The sequence below is a fragment of the Dermochelys coriacea genome, chromosome 2 (assembly GCF_009764565.3).
Source record: "Dermochelys coriacea isolate rDerCor1 chromosome 2, rDerCor1.pri.v4, whole genome shotgun sequence".
Lineage (NCBI taxonomy): Eukaryota > Metazoa > Chordata > Testudines > Dermochelyidae > Dermochelys > Dermochelys coriacea.
Genome location: NC_050069.1, coordinates 239484130 through 239501544, shown reverse-complemented (window position 1 = coordinate 239501544; position 17415 = coordinate 239484130). Strand labels below are relative to the sequence as shown.

The following is a 17415-nucleotide window of genomic DNA, read 5'->3' as shown; positions in this document are numbered from 1 at the left end:
ACATGCTATGAATCACTTTGTTGTATGTTCTTGGTAGCATTCCCGTGTTTACAATTTGCCAATGGCACTTCCTGATCATGTTGCCCCTCACTTCTATTCCCTACAGAACTGGATCGAAGTAAGAGATCAATTGGATGATGAGTTCTTGCTCCTTATTGTGGGAGAAATATTTATGCAGTGGATGAGTTGCTCGGTGAGAGAATGGATGGAATTTGGGCAGAATTTACTTTCATGTCTGAGATGACTGACCTTGATGGATGTGTTGAATGCCGGTATTGGCACAGTATGCTTTTTGGTTGACTGTCAATTCTGGAGAATCAGCACAGTGTGGCACAGCCACATTGTCTTGGAAACCTGGGATAGTATCACGTTGCAGGGTGTAATCCAGATCAGTGAGGGGTTGTGTCACCACCTGTCCTGCAACCTTGAGTGACTCACAGTGCTTTGTTATAGCTCCCAACATGGGCCACTCACAAATAGCCAAACAGCATGCAAATCACACCCTGAGCATATGTGTATAGCTGTAGCCCTGGTCCAGAATTTCAGACCTCAGCAGCCCGCAGCAACGCACCAGTCACACTTTGGCTTCAACTAGCCTTACAGGTCGATCCCCAACAAATTTCCAGTCCCAAATTTTTCCAAAATGTGTGTTCTGCACTGTTCAGCCCTCTCCTGGACTTTTCAGATATTCAAGGTCCATTGCCCCTGTGAGGGGTCAATATCCAACAGTTTGCTACTTTAACTGGAGTTACCAAACAGTGGTAAACACAACACTGGGTTGGTTTAGATTAAAAATAAAACAAATGTGTTTAACTACAAAGAGACAGGTTTTAAATGACTACAAGTAAAAGGCATTAAAGTCAGAAACGGTTACAAGAAAAATAAAGATTAAATGCTTCCTAGTAGCTAAAACTTAACAAGCTAGATTTGGTTCAAGGTAAAATCCTTACCACAAGTTCCCAGCAACAGGACTGACCAAATTCAAATGGCTAGTTCCTTTGTCTTCTTAGGTAAAAGAGAAACACTGAGAGAGAATACCTGGGGTGTTTTAACCCCTTACTTTTATAGTTCAGCCACCCTTTGGAATGCATTTTCTTAAGGGTTACCCCTGGATAAAGTTCATTGCAGTTGTGAGGATGGAGACATGGAGTCTCGTGATGCAAGATGTTCCATGTTCGCTAAAATGCAGATTGATCTGTTCCTGCCCCCCCTTAATTCCCAAAGAATGGCCACTTGACAGGTGATTGCCAATCAACTTTGATGGCCCCTGCCTAGAGGCATCAGTGTGTCCTTTGTCTTTGAGAAACCAGTTTACGCACTCCCCAGACTTGTCAGGTAAACACACTGTAATCAATTTCATCTTATGTTCAAAAGTCTTTATTCACATTTTGTACATACATTACACAAAAATATAGATCATCAGTGTGTTATTAGTTTTTAAATTATACCTCAAGGCATATTTTGCACAAAGATTATTATAATAATGTGTAGGGTGTGAATAAAGGGGTGCTTTCAGTCACACATGGAGAGCAGCAGCTTCAGAACTGCCGCATGAGGAAATAAACCTGCATGGAGTTGTGTGAGGAGCTGGCACCAACTCTTCGGGACAAGAACACCCAAATAAGGAAAGCCACACCAGTTCAGACATGGTTGCTATTGCCTTGTGGAACCTGGCTACCCGAGACAGCTATAGGTCCATTCCAAACAGTTTGGGGGTGAAAGTCCTCCACTGGGGCCCTGGTTGTGAAGCGATTAAGTTTATGGTTTACCCACAGGTGGTTGGCATAAAAAAGTTCAAGAACGTATAGCTGATTTTCAAAGGATGACATTTCCAAACTATGCAAGAGCCACTGATGGCACCTGCATACTTATCCACAAGGGGCAACTGAGTAAGTGATCTGAAGAGGTTACTATTTCATCATTCTGCAAGACTTAGTGGACCACAGAGGCAGATTCATGAATACTAACATGGGGAACACTGGAAAGATTCATGATGCTCAGGTGCTAAGGAGACTGAGATTGTACTTGAAGGTGGGAGAAGGAGCTTTATTTACCAGAAACAATATAGCTCTGTACCATGTACCTGTGCCAACTGTTATTTTAGGGAACTCCATTTATCTGCTCCTGCCTTGGCTCATGAACCTGTATCCTGACATCAACCGTGTTGCTGAAGATGGGCAAAATGGTCATGGAATGTGCATTTGGTTTACCAAAGGCTCCTTAACGCTGCCTATGCACACCTCAGGATGCCAGTGTGGCAAGCACCATTCATATGATCATTGCCTGTTGCGCCCTGCACATTTGTGAGGGTAGAGGTGAGAGTTTTGAGTGGGCTCAGGACAAGACTAGTTTGCAAACTCTTTACAGGCAGATAGATCCCATGCACATGTATGCTGGTCCTGGGTCCCAGCAGGCAAGGGAAATTAGAGATGTCATATACTAGGGATTTTCAAACTGGGGGTCATGACCCCTCAGGGGGTTGTGAGGTTATTACGTGGGGGTTGCAAGCTGTCAGCCTCTACCTCCAAATCCTGCTTCGCCTCCAGCATTTATAATAGTATTTAATATAAAAAATTGTGTTTTGAATTTATAAGGGGGGGGGTCGCATTCAGATGCTTGCTGTGTGAAAGGGATCATCAGTACAAAAGTTTGAGAATCACTGCCACATACGAACACACTCTGGTACAGCATGGAGGCAAAGGATGACCTCTGCCTTGCGTTTTTGCCAAGGGACATATTCACATCCCTTCTGTGAGACTGTTTTGCATGTACATGAGGTAACACGCCCACATACTTAAGAGACTTTATAGCTTTTTAAGGGTTTTGTTCCCTTTGATGTGCTGTAGCTGAAGTGCATTACCCCTTCCTGCATGACACATTGTACATATTAAAGCCTATTACAGGGCACCTATGCTATGTTAAGAGTTTGAGGTTGGGTTTCTACTATAGAAGGTGGGGGCCATGTTATGCATTCAGTGTTTTTGTCCTTCTCACTAATCACACCTGAATGTAAGCCAGTTCATCAGTTGTGACTCAGTTTTGAAAAGTAATGGGGTGGGTCTAATGATAGCAACAGTTTCAGGCATTGTTACACGAGTTGGTTTTTATTTTGCATCTCCTTACTCCCATTACAACTGTATGGGGAGCCCAATTTGACACAATGGTTTCCGGTTTCGCTTTGGGTGGGTGAAGAACCCGTTTGTACTTTTCTGAATACTAGGTTGCAAAGTATTGTACTGAACAGCACAATTCACTGCTGGACTGAACCCATAATGTCAACCTTTTGAGACATGTTTAAGGTCTGGGATTTTCCCAGTGATGGAGAGAAATGACATCATTGTGTGCCTGAATAACTATTTAATGCCTCAACAGCCTGGCACAGTTAGCTCATCTTTAGAAACCCATTACCACAAGTAGTTAAATGTTTTTAAAATGTTTATGAGGGTTTCCTGGGTGGGTGGGTGTGTTGCAGCCACTGTGTTCAGTAACTTAAAATTGTCACTAGTGCCAAGTGCATTTCACAGTTATTAGAAACCACTAATTCCCCGGTCTGCTTGAAAATGCTAAAGGTTTTGGGGATGGATGGGGGCAGGATGTACAGGGTACTGGCAGATGCTGTGTGATTGCTGTTATGTTCCCTTTTCTGTTGTTGGCTTTGGTTTTTCATTTTCAACACATTCAACAAAGGCATTAAGAAAGACATTGATCAACTCTATGCAAGGCACCTGCTATGTTGAAAAGTGCTTTTTAAAGCATCTATAACATACACTTCACTTTCCCCAACCCTGCTCTGTATCCCTGGGTCTTCAGATATTTTTTAATTTTGTGGGAGACTCAGAAATATTTCCATAGTCATAGCACCAGAATTTTATACATCATTTGTTTACATGAGGTAGGAAGCTTGAGGTCCATTCCCAAATCAAAAAACACCCTCAGTTCATCATACTCAGAAAGGAGGTGCCAGATACAATTGAACAAAACGTAACATTTAATAAAGATTTTAAGGAAATATTCTGAAAACAGAACATATTTTTTTAAAATTAATGGCTTACAACCAAGAATAGCACCCACAGTTTAACATCTTTGCACCTGTCTCCCATCAGAAGGGGTGAATGATAAGAGATAATGACTCACAGTGATAATAAGGGACATCTCTTCTGAGGGGCTTTAGGGGCCAGTACATGATGGCATTCGGGAATTCCTGCAGGCCCAGCATTGTTCTCTAGACTGTTCTCAGTGGTAGCAGATGACAGAACAAGGAGTAATGGTCTCAAGTTGCAGTGGGGGAGGTTTAGGTTGATATTAGGAAAAACTTTTTCACTAGGAGGGTGGTGAAACACTGGAATGCGTTACCTAGGGAGGTGGTGGAATCTCCTTCCTTAGAAGTTTTTAAGGTCAGGCTTGACAAAGCCCTGGCTGGGATGATTTAGTTGGGGATTGGTCCTGCTTTGAGCAGGGGGTTGGACTAGATGACCTACTGAGGTCCCTTCCAACCCTGATATTCTATGATTCTATGATTCTCCTGGGTGGTCATTGGAACAAGATCTACAGGCTCAGCAGCACCCTGGGTGGCAACCAGAGAAGGCAGCAGCAATGGCAGCTGATGGGCTGGTTCTGGGGCCTCAGCAGCAGACAGATGCTGCAGTCTGTCAGCCACCAATCCTCGAAGCCTCTCCATTAGGGATCGTTCCAGTTCCCTAGGGCGTGGCTTACCTCCATCTCCAGAGGTCTCTTCTCCTGCTGAAGACACTGCTCCTCCCTTCCTTTAAGGAACTCAAATTACTCCTGGCTTCTCCTGTCCATCCCTATGAGCAGGCCCTCCAGGCCCCTTCTCCGTCTACCCCTGCACTCTCTGGGGTGCTGCTCCTGCCCTCTTGGGGGCATGGTTTCCCTCTCAGGAGCGCAAGGCCCTGCAAATTCAAAGACAAAAAGAAAATTATATTTTTGGCCTTTGGAGCAAGCTGAGAAATCCCCCCCACCCATAACTTTGCTGCTGAAGGCCATGATTTTGATACTTCTGAGCATTCCAGGAAAGTAACTGTCTCAACATCCTTGCTTCACATAAATATGCTGCCACCCCATGAGGCAGGAGCAGATTCACATATTGGGGAGAAACATTTAGTAGTGTTTGTAACCATTGAAAATGTTCATTCTGTCTGAAGAGGTAGCGGAGAAGTGGGGAAATTCCTTTCCAGAGCTATGTTACATATGTACAATTTCTTCCTTTAAGGCTGGGCAACATCTGGAGAAAACAGCAATTTTTGAAGTACCAGAATGGAAAAGAGAAGTGGCTTTCCTGTCCTCCCAAGGAGATCCAGCAATCTACACCAGAGAGATGTTTTTGCTAATAACAGGTTTCAGAGTAGCAGCCGTGTTAGTCTGTATTCGCAAAAAGAAAAGGAGTACCCGTGGCACCTTAGAGACTAACAAATTTATTAGAGCATAAGCTTTCGTGAGCTACAGCTCACTTCATCGGATGCATCCGATGAAGTGAGCTGTAGCTCACGAAAGCTTATGCTCTAATAAATTTGTTAGTCTCTAAGGTGCCACGGGTACTCCTTTTCTTTTTGCTAATAGTCACACCTCCGCTGAATGGAGGGTTTTGGTCAACTATGCAGGTGGACCAAGCAGATTTGCACTGCTGGTGAACCTCAAGAACCAGGAGGAGTTCTTGCTTCAACAGAAGTCTCCTGAAATTATGCTTGCAGGATTGGGAGGAAATTTCAATGGAAATTGACAACATTCTCAGCTAGGATGTGGAGATTTCATGCAACAGGAGATGTGAACTATGAACCACACACACATACCCCAGCTGTAGCAGAAAATCCTGGCCCTGTGCCTGCCTAATGATGGTGAAATGGGCAGGGAAAGAAAGAGACACACTGCAACCTCATTAAGTTTCCTGAAGATCAAACTCAGTACCACAACCCCTCACCTCAGACAACTGGAAAGGGACATAGCAATGTTTTTCTATGACCATGGGGGTGGAACATCCCCCTTCTCCCCCCAACCCACTTTATGCAGCATGGCTCTCTGTAGGGAGAAGGCAGAGACCAGGAACAGAGACTTGGAGTCTGCAAACTTCCAAGGAAGAAAACAGTGTTTCCACTAACTTTTCCTTGCACAACCAACCATACATTTTCTACAACTGTGTTCCCCCCCCCCCCCCGGAGACCTACACACACACACACACACACACACACACCCTCAGCCCTTGCTGCCTGACAGGTGGCTGAGAAGTACAGACACAGGGGCATGCTGATTATTACTTTTTAAAAGTATTTGAAAAATTAGCTTTACAAGTCAAGGCACAGGCACTAATTGTGGTTCTTCAAAATCAATAAAATCATTGATTTATAACTCTGCCTTGCTTGAGGCCAATTTTGGGATGGAGCAGGGCAGGAACTGAATGGAGGGGAAAAAGCTGGAGAAGTTTGGTAAGGAGATGGAGTATGATAATGGCATGGCTACAGCACTGCAGTTCATACACAGACACAGAGCAATGCATGGTATATTTTCCAGAGAGGAACAATAAGTGCACATTACTTCAAATGCCCTTGAAATTAAAATTGGGAATTTAGTACCAGTGCAAGAGAGATATTGGTGGGAAGCTACGGGGAGCCACTCTAACTTACCAGCCTGGGGTTCTGGTTCGTGCACCATATCAAAGTCCTCCTCAGGTTCATCATCAAAGTCTTCTTCAACTTATACTTCTGGGTAGACACACAATCACCTCTTCCTTGTTTCAAGCAATTAGAATATCCAGGACAGACCTGACATTAGAATAATGGTCTTGTGTCATTTTAGTGTAGATGTGGGATGCATAAATGTCCCACATTGGAGATCAAGTGGTATTATGGTGTCATGCCATTGACAGATACACTATTATATATGTTGTCCCTGGCAAAACTCAGAACTTTAGAAGGGAAACCCTCCCTGCCCAAGTTTCTTGTAGTAGGAAGGGACACCAAAGGAGTTTCACCCTATCCTGCTGACCTATTCCCTTCCCTCAAGACCAAGTGATGACAATTAAAGTCTCACTCACCATCATGTCATCAAATTGGACGGTACTTTATTCTCCCAGATAGTTCACCCACCACTAAGATGGAGAAGCGCTAACCCTTTTGCTTGTTTACCTTGTGACTGAAGATCCACTGAAATTTGCACCAAACCTAGTGAAGACAAAGATGATGCTTAGAGGCTACCCTGAAATGACACCGTACCTAATTCTGATTCATACAAATCAGCAGTATAGTATTGTCTCTAATAGATTTAGTAAATTTATGGCTATTACCATTATATATTCAAGCTCTAAACAACATGTCTATGAGTAAATTAAAAACAAACAAACAAGGCCACCGATTCAGCAAGGTACTTTAACACATGCCTTACTAAGCATATAAGTAGTTCTATTAATTTTAGTGGGACTTCTTACCTGCTTAGGATGAGCTGTTCAGCCCTGCTCCAGCCCCTGTAAACCATGTAAAAGGGCCGTCACAGAATAAGGTGGATCAAAAACCCTAATTCCACGTGAGAATATTCTCGTGGTGCAAGCACTGCAGAAGACAGCTGCAGGCTGGCCTTCCGAGGACCCCTTCACAAGCTCCTTAATAGGGCACATGCTGGGAGTGGGTGTTTTGGGGGCAGGGCAGCCTAAGGCTTTTAATAGATTTATGGGGAAGAGATCAATAATATAAGACATTTCCGGATTTTTCTTGATGATTTGTCCTATTTCTTTGTAGCATTACTACTTGTTTATGTCTTAGGTATGTGAAATACAGAAGATAGGCCTCTTTTGTTTCCTTTGCCTTTTTATTGACAGCATCCACTGTATCTCAGATGTTTTTAATAACACAGTAAGACAACATATGTTATATGATACAACAATCTCTTTGGGGGGAAGGGGATTAGTTAACTGAGGTCAAGCAATATTTTTGAGGTAACAATTATGATATTATAAATAAACAAACAAACAAACAAAAAAGACATGACTGGTCCCACATCAACTTTTAGTAACTCTTTACACATCTGCTGCTTTTCACTTTTATTATTCAACAGTCTTGATTTAAAGGATTGTTTTGTTCTTTTAATAAAAAAAAAAGGGCGAGGTTGTGGCTGCTTATGTATTATTCTAGACAGAATATATAGGCCCAAAGAGTCACAGGTGTTAACATGATCCTGTCACTATCCAACATTAAACAGTGTTAAACAAGGTTTGTGCTATAGCATACAGAGAGCTCAGCCTGCTTAGCACCATGGCAAACATTAAACATCATTTTAATCTTTTATTAGAGATACAGAAAAGAAGGGAAAAAGAAAAGGAGTACTTGTGGCACCTTAGAGACTAACAAATTTATTAGAGCATAAGCTTTCGTGAGCTACAGCTCACTTCATCGGATGCAGCTCACGAAAGCTTATGCTCTAATAAATTTGTTAGTCTCTAAGGTGCCACAAGTACTGCTTTTCTTTTTGCGAATACGGACTAACACGGCTGCTACTCTGAAACCTGTCATTAGAAAAGAAGGGAAAACAGTTAAAGCACTCTAAATGTAAAGTATGAAGTAAGGCTTTCATTTTAACAGCATCTCTTGTTCCCTTTCCCTTTAGGCAGAAAGAGTCTTTAAAAGGGGGAAAAAACCTTGCCTGGCAGTCTTTTAAAAGGTATCAATGATGGTAACAGCTGTCCTTTTGGGGGAAAAGAGACGAAGTTAATTGAGATGGGCTGGAGCTGTTGTTAAAGTCTGATCCTGTTTCCTAAAAGACAAAACAACACACACAAGAAAGGAGAAAAAAGAACAGCAAAGACAGAAAATGCAGCTTCTGTCTCTGGTGTTGACTTTCACTTGCACTCTCGCTGCTGGAAAAACACAAGCACAGCACGTGATCTTATCAGCCACTCCGAGATCTGGCAAACTTATACCAGTGTTAGCCTGTTTAGGGTATTGCATTTAGCTGCCTCTTCTGGTCACAGAATTACACAGGCGTTGTAAAATAGGCCGTCTTGGCTGGCTAAGACAGATTCTTATTAGGGAGAAAGAAAAAGGAGTGAGATAAGAAATAAGGTGGGGAAGGAAAAGGACACATTTGTGGAGGAGAAGGGAGAAAATCTCATCACATTACATGTAGTGTTTGGGATTTAACCAGAGCAAACGGAGGTGGCGGAATCTTCTGGGCCCTCTCTCTGGCCCAGTTTGGCTAGGACTTCTCTCAGGATTAGGACATGAAGACACTCTGGTGTCACACTGAACCCCAGGCTCCCAGGAAGTGGTGGGGGTGTCAACCCTGATATGAAGCTCACTCTATCCCCTTCTTTCAGGCAGCAATTGTTGTGCTCGCTTCCATCTGTCTGTATTTTTCCCCCAAGTCTCTCTGGGTTTTTTTAGGGACCCCCTAAAGGGAGTGATCAGTGGAATAAACCATTCCCTCAATATTTTGTTCTTCAATTAAGACTAATTTCCAAAACACCAATATTGGTCCATTGATTTCCAGTCCCAAACTTCTCTTGTTTACCAGGCACAGTCTTGACATGGGCCTTGAGATTTAGCAGTAGGCCTTCTATTTTAGACTAATTGAGTCTGTCTCCCTTTTGCACCTTTTCCCATCAACATTTGTTATGCAAGGCTATTGTGATGTTTTATGAACTTTCACTCACTTTTCACACTTGAGCTCACAATTAAGGTAAATCTGTAGGCCCAATTATCACAACTATCAAGTACTAAAAATCAGAGATAGAAAATAATAGTTCAGAAAAATCTTGGAAAAGCCAGCTCACACAACAAATAAACCAAATTAATGTCATGTATCCAGAATTTACCAAGTTCTCAGCCAATCTATCCCCAAAATTGTTTGTGTTTATTAAAAGGAGAATGCACAAGAGTGGGAAAGAAGAAAAGGAATCTTTTCTATATAATAAATCTAATACCACAGTATATTTATACCAGGTGATCTGTATTCCATGAGGGCATTGTTTTATATGTAGTGGAGGTGTTGCCTTAGTTAAGGACTACAGGATTTAGCCCTGTAGGTGATGCTATACATAAAAACATGTACATCATATAAAATATTCATATTTGTAAAGATATTAACCAGTTAATACATGTATAACAGATCATCAAGTGTCCTTTTTCAAGTATATTAATTACTACTGGCTACTTTTAGCCAATAGGAGGACAGAATTTTCATAGCCCATGTTATAATGGGGGATAATCTTCTACATTTGGTTCTGGATCATTTACAGAGAATGAAAAGATGGGAGAGGGATTTGGATAAAAACTGATCTGGATGAATGGGTCTTTATATGGGAAAGGGGATATACATCTTCAATTTGTGTAGTTCATAAAGAAAATTTTTATAAAATTACCATACAGATGGCTCCAGTTAAGATCCACCATATTTTTGCTACTAGGGAGGCACTCTGCTGGAGGGGTTGTGAGGAAAGGGGAACATACTTACACATATGGTAGTTGTGTCCAGGAATTAGATGGTTTTGGAAGGGAATTATTAAAGAACTTAATTTTATGACAAAATGTAGCTTCCTAGAGGTCCCTGACCTACTTTCTTAATGCTCCGAAACAGGATCTACATTTTTAACAGGATGACAAATTAATTTCTTTTGTATTTTATCTTTTTTAACGTCTTTCTTTTTAGCAGCAATACTTTGTATTGCACATTACTGAAAAAATGTGACTTCTCTTCCTATGAAATCTTGGTATAGAAAATATGGACCATCCTTATAATGGAAAAACTTTCACACCAACTATGTACACAAGACAAGGGCCAAAAATAGGTATTTAGAAATTTGATCACTCTTTCTAGCATACTCCAAGGAGGAGGACTCCCCAGCCATCAAGCCAGGATCTTTAGCCAGGTTCTTTGAATATTAACCTGATCCTGAATAAGTAATAAGTAAAGTATGATGTAGTATTGTAACATTTTATTGCCACGTTACCTTAATAAAAAAAGTTTCAAAGAATAAGTTAATTAAAGAGTTCCAAAGGGCAGCCACAAAGGAAACAGACAAAAATCCTGTGCAGCATCACAGACCTGTCGTGACAAAAACCTGAGACGAACTGGGGAAAATAACTCCCTCAATTTCAGTACACTAAGGGACAATGACCAATCCGTACAGTAAAGTGTGTAAGTCACAGTATACATTAGTCTTACTCCAAGAAAATGGAAGTAGAATAATGCGTTTATATTTAAAAAACAGGAATTTTTGCATCTGTAATTAAGTTAGACTTATCTTCAATTTAATTTTCCTGTTCAACCTCCAGCAGCATTTTAACTGTAAAATGTCCTGAATAAATACACTGTCATAGGAAAATATGGTACTACTTTATGAATTAAGGGGTTATTTTTAAGAATGGGTATAAATGCTTCAATGTATTGACATGTTCCTGCTAGTAGTTTACTATGTCCCATGGCTAACTCCAGTAGCTGAAGGGACTAGAAACAATTGGAAAAGAGAGCTCCATTTTTAACAAAGTATAGCACCAATTGAGTATCATACTTTCTTTGTTTGCCTAGCCTGAGCAGGTGTTCTTTAGCAATTAACTTCAAGCATTTATAGCTGTGAAGTACACGAATGACAGCATCAGACCAAAGCTGTCATCTTTCCAAAGAGCTCTAAAAGTTCAGACCACAAAATATTGGAACGGATCTGGTGCTGCTCATTGAAAATTTTCCAGTGATATTTGATAAAGCCAAGAAGCAGCTGGTGGAAAGAGGGAGGGAGGAAAAAGAAGAGGAGAAAATAGGAAGGTTAAAGGAGAATTTTGGGGGTGCAAGGCAGTGCTTCTTGCACCACAGTGATAAGTGAACTATCTCATCACAATGCAGCAATGGAATAAGGCAACCAGTTATAGTTAATGTATCCACCTGCAATCATGCTGATCAGAGACAAGAGTTCCAAGCCGGGTGATATATACCCTGGAACTTTGCAACAAGCTCCCATTGACTAAAATGAGAGCTCCCTGTCTGGTGCAAATGTACAGCATTTCTCCATATCACTGAGGCTTCAGCTTCAAGAACAAGGAATCCAGAGACAGCACAAAGTCCAAGACTGTGCTTAACCCTTGCATGGGAGTATTACCACTCATCCCAAAAGTATTCAGAGCTTCAAACCTATGGGAGCTGCACCCAAGAGAAGATCTGATCCCTAAGGAGATTACAGCTTTTGTACTTGTAAGTACACTCTCTAATCCCAATTGTCCATAAAATCACGATTGCCTTAAAAATCTTGAGGGTTTTTTAAAAAACAACAATATGAGACTTAGAATCATAGAATCATAGAATCATAGAATATCAGGGTTGGAAGGGACCCCAGAAGGTCATCTAGTCCAACCCCCTGCTCAAAGCAGGACCAAGTCCCAGTTAAATCATCCCAGCTAGGGCTTTGTCAAGCCTGACCTTAAAAACCTCTAAGGAAGGAGATTCTACCACCTCCCTAGGTAACGCATTCCAGTGTTTCACCACCCTCTTAGTGAAAAAGTTTTTCCTAATATCCAATCTAAACCTCCCCCATTGCAACTTGAGACCATTACTCCTCGTTCTGTCATCTGCTACCATTGAGAACAGTCTAGAGCCATCCTCTTTGAAACCCCCTTTCAGGTAGTTGAAAGCAGCTATCAAATCCCCCCTCATTCTTCTCTTCTGCAGACTAAACAATCCCAGCTCCCTCAGCCTCTCCTCATAAGTCATGTGCTCTAGACCCCTAATCATTTTCGTTGCCCTTCGTTGTACTCTTTCCAATTTATCCACATCCTTCCTGTAGTGTGGGGCCCAAAACTGGACACAGTACTCCAGATGAGGCCTCACCAGTGTCGAATAGAGGGGAACGATCACGTCCCTCGATCTGCTCGCTATGCCCCTACTTATACAACCCAAAATGCCATTGGCCTTCTTGGCAACAAGGGCACACTGCTGACTCATATCCAGCTTCTCGTCCACTGTCACCCCCAGGTCCCTTTCCGCAGAACTGCTGCCGAGCCATTCGGTCCCTAGTCTGTAGCGGTGCACTGGATTCTTCCATCCTAAGTGCAGGACCCTGCATTTATCCTTATTGAACCTCATTAGATTTCTTTTGGCCCAATCCTCCAATTTGTCTAGGTCCTTCTGTATCCTATCCCTCCCCTCCAGCGTATCTACCACTCCTCCCAGTTTGGTATCATCCGCAAATTTGCTGAGAGTGCAATCCACACCATCCTCCAGATCATTTATGAATTTAATAAACTTAATAAATTTTAGAGTGCTTCTTATTTGCCTTCTGGGGTTTGAGCTATTAGGGTTCATGTAATCAAGTTTTTCTGTGCAGTCCTGAAGGCTATAAAGCTTACTTTTTAAAAAAATGAAAGCTGAGATTTTGACACAATCACATGACTCCAGGAGCTGGGACTTTAAGAAAAACAGTAAATATTACAAGACTCATAAAAACAGAAAGTTGGAAACTGTAATCAGGAAGTACAAGGCTCCATTTTTTAGAGCTGTTAAATTTCAGACAGAGGCCAGGATAAGTTGCTGTGGTTTACACTGATGCCTCAGGTCTACAACCAGGGGTTTTCACCAGGGCAGCTTTATGGCTGCAGCTACACTGATGGCAACCCTTCCTACTACCACCCAGCATAGACAAGTCTCGCAGGATAGCTTTCAGAGTGAAAACCTGCACATAATCCCACTGATTTCTCACTACCCTTATAGCTCCTTTTCAAATACCTTGCAAACCTTGGAGCAAGCCCGTGGCCTTTCTGGAATGGAAGAAGAACCCCATCACTATAATGGGGAGGGAAGTCTTACAGAGGAGATGCAGAGTCCCAGCTGCAGATTGTACCATGGATCTAGACCTACATTAGAGAAGAAACCTGCCAGGAGATTTCCCCCCCGCCCCTTGCCTTTTAACACAGAAAGGGAACTAACAGTATATACTATAGAATTGAATTTGACTGGTGGAAACAAAAAGCAGCAACAGCAGTACGGCTAGAAATTTTAGAATTAACCTAATTGAGTCTTTGAATCTACCCCATTTCCTGTGACACAGAGAGAGAAAGAAACTAACACCTAAGAAGCAGCATGACAGTTTTTAAAGCCATGAGGCCTCACACTTATACTACCAAATCCTCACCAATGGCCTTGTCCCCCTCCTCAATTATGATGCTCTGCTGCACTAAAACATCCCTGTCAAAAATATGGAGGACAACCGCTTCTCCTCTATCCTGTTCTCCCTCATTTCTTTGCCTTCCTCCCTGCTTCCCTCCCCAACTCATGTTTTTCATCATTATTCCCCTCTTCCTTTCTTAGTGTCCCCTTTTTATTTTGTTCCCTTGTTTCTAAATTTCTCTATGGTCTGGAAAAACTGAAGGCACACAGCCACTTTTGCCTCCAGTATATATTGGTGGAGCCAAAAGCATAAAATGTAAATTTGTTTTAAAAGAAAAGAAGATTTCATTTAGTATCATGACTGTCTGGCATTTGAAAATACTCTCTTGAGACATATCCTGGAGATTCTGCAGAAGGGTTATATTTTATTCATTTGAAACTGCTATATGGTATATTTAATAATACCTTTAAATATTTTGCAAAAGTAACACACATTAGCTCCTTTTCTGTAACTTGGAACTGGCACACAAAAATAATCTTTGCTCCAAAACAACTTACAGTAAAGTTTAGAGCCAAAGCTAGCATATTTTCTAAGCTCCATGTTAATTTCCCTTTGCTCATGTCAGCTTCTGTTTCAATATAAAATAAGTTTCTAGGACTTGAGGGTTTTTTTTAAAAAGTCATATATCCAAAATCTTATATAATTTTGCATCTGAAACAAGGGGATTACAAGAAAAAGAAAAGGAACATGTTTTAGGACTAGTAGGCTGCAATACATTTAGAGGTTAGTGAGCTGTTTCCTTGAGTAACAGCATAACAGGTAATATTCATACAATGGAATCATGCTTGTCTCAAAAAGGCACAAATTCCAGAATACAACATAACCAAGTTGTCAGGCTGATGCAGCTGGGCACCAGTTTTAGGCTAGTTACAAACAGTAGCCACATATAAGCTGGTGGAGTAGGGTGACCAGAGAGCAAATGTGAAAAATCAGGATGGGATGGGGGGGTAATAGGAGCCTATATAAGAAAAAGACCCAAAAATTGGGACTGTCCCTATAAAATCAGGACATCTGGTCACCCTGTGGTGGAGCAACAACGTCCCCACCCCTGCCCCACCAAGTCTCTTCCCCTCCTCGATGTTTGACTCCTGAAGATTAGAGCGGTCCTGTACAACAACAAAATAATTTCACATACCTGAAAAGCTTCATAGCTTGACGTACAACACACATGTGATCACTGGAGCATTACCTCTTCAAAGACCAGGATTCATCCTGCAAGGGCAGGTTCAGCTGGGGGAAGTGGGGGCAGGTCAGGGCAGTCCTGAGGGCTGCCTTGTCTTGCACTCAGCTGCCCCTAGGCCTTGAGGCAGCCAGAATGCAGGACTGCTCTGGCCACATATCCTCAGACTCCCGCTGCGGCAGGGCTGGTGCAAAGGCTTCAGAAAGTCTTTTGTGACATGAGCATTCTGGGAGGCACAGTGTGGGACTGGGAAGATGTATTAGCCAAAATGAGTCACAGGACAACCATGAACCAGGCCCACATACATTGCCCATTCTGATGACCACAGAGCTGGTTTTGTCTAGTTCCTGATATTCCCTCTGAGAGCCTACTGGGCCTTCAGGCCTGCCTCATTATTCCACTCTGTACGCCTCCATAGGCGAGGATAAAATAAGCAGGGCCATTTCACACAACAGTGCATTGGAGATGGAACAATCTGGGCCTAAGTGACTTGCCTAAGATCATCTAGGATATATGTAGTAGAGCAGGAGCTGAAGCCAGGCCTTCCACCATCTAGGCTAACAGTTCTATCCCTTGGCCTATTCTTCCTCTCAAAATCTCACCCTTTCCCTGACAAACTACTGAATCATTATATATTGTTTGGAATTAGAATCATGTCCCCCTCTGCTGATTCCTTTTGTTCCCAAATGTTCTGTTTGCTCGACCCTTCCAGCATCTTTATTTGTGATCCTCCAAACTGATTTTCTATCTATGGCAATCATCTAAGTGTGGATTTAAAAGACTAAGCTATAAATCCCATCATGGAAATATAAACAAAAATATATTGTCAGCTTATATAGACCACTTGGAGAGACCATTTCTTGCATTTAATAGTTAAAATTAATAATCTAACAAGTTTAGTTCTTTTCCTCTTCAAGAACAAACGAATTTGCAAGTCATAACTCAAGCAGAGCCTGATCTAGGGCTCACAGAAGTCAATGAAAAGATTCCCATTGACTTCAGTTGGTGTTGGATCAAGCGTTAACTGCCATCCTATGAGTAATATGCTAACTGTTCACTTAACTATTTACCATTCATGGTATGTAATTGCTCATCTAAGACACATGACATTGTCAGTGAAGTCCTGCCAATAGTTTAACAGGGCGCTTTTACCAAGGAGTGTGTGCTCTTGCAGAATGGGAGAGATAAGGAAAAACGAGGGAATTCATTAAGTTGTTTTCTCATGTAAACAAAAAATGCTTTTTATAAACATAACCAAGGAAGCAGGCTGCACCATTAGAAAAACAAGCAGATTAAAATGCACTTGGCTAGAAATGTTTATCCTTCGCCCCTTCCCCCCGCCCCGAACAATGATGTACTGATAGTATCACACTGTATTCAATGTGTGTAGTCTGAACAGTATGGGATGGGGTTTGAAGATTTCTTTAGGGATATCTGGAAATATTCTCATCTAGGACTTTTCCAGAAAACAGCTGGCATTTGCTGCTTTCTTCTTTATTCCAAAGGGGAAAACATTGCTCTTTATAAGTATTTTGCTGAGCTGCAGGGTTAAAAGAACTCCAAAGAGCATGTGCCTCCATCACCAACAGGGAAATCATTCCTTTAAATCCAGTGGCTTCCTGGGAGCTGTTTGCTTTGTTTCCAAGCCAAATTAAATTAGAGAAAATTCCACATTTGGGGGAAAAGGAGGAAACATTTTTCTGGAAAGTTTTTAAAAAGTGTCCGAAACTGCTCAGACATGGTGTTGCACATTGATCTTCAGATCATTATCTGATTCATGGCAGTTTGTGAAAATATAAGAACATTATTGTTAGTAGCAAATATAGTAGTCAGATAGGGTGACCAGACATCCCAATATTATTGGGACCATCCTAATATTAGGGCCTTTGTCTTATAGACACAACTATACCCCTCCCCCCTCAAAAAAAAAAAAAGTGTCCCGATTTTTCACACTTGCTATCTGGTCGCCCTATGGCCAGAGTCCTCAGTCAAGCTCAGTATCCCTTTGTGCTACGGTATCTTTAAAATAACTATATTTCCTTAATCATATATATTTAGATTATGGAAATATCAATATTTAAGG

General features: G+C 41.7%; 1 long non-coding RNA gene across 1 annotated transcript in view; it reads right to left on the bottom strand.

Annotated features, from left to right (window-relative positions):
• Window positions 1-4523: 4523 nt before the first annotated feature.
• LOC122459031 overlaps window positions 4524-17415 on the bottom strand; it is a 68122-nt gene continuing 55230 nt past the window's right edge. Inside the window, exons 3-5 of the long non-coding RNA XR_006279450.1 lie at window positions 7137-7172; window positions 6636-6773; window positions 4524-4910 (exon numbers count right to left, since the gene is read on the bottom strand). This is a non-coding gene — a long non-coding RNA (uncharacterized LOC122459031). The remainder of the gene's footprint in view (window positions 4911-6635; window positions 6774-7136; window positions 7173-17415) is intronic.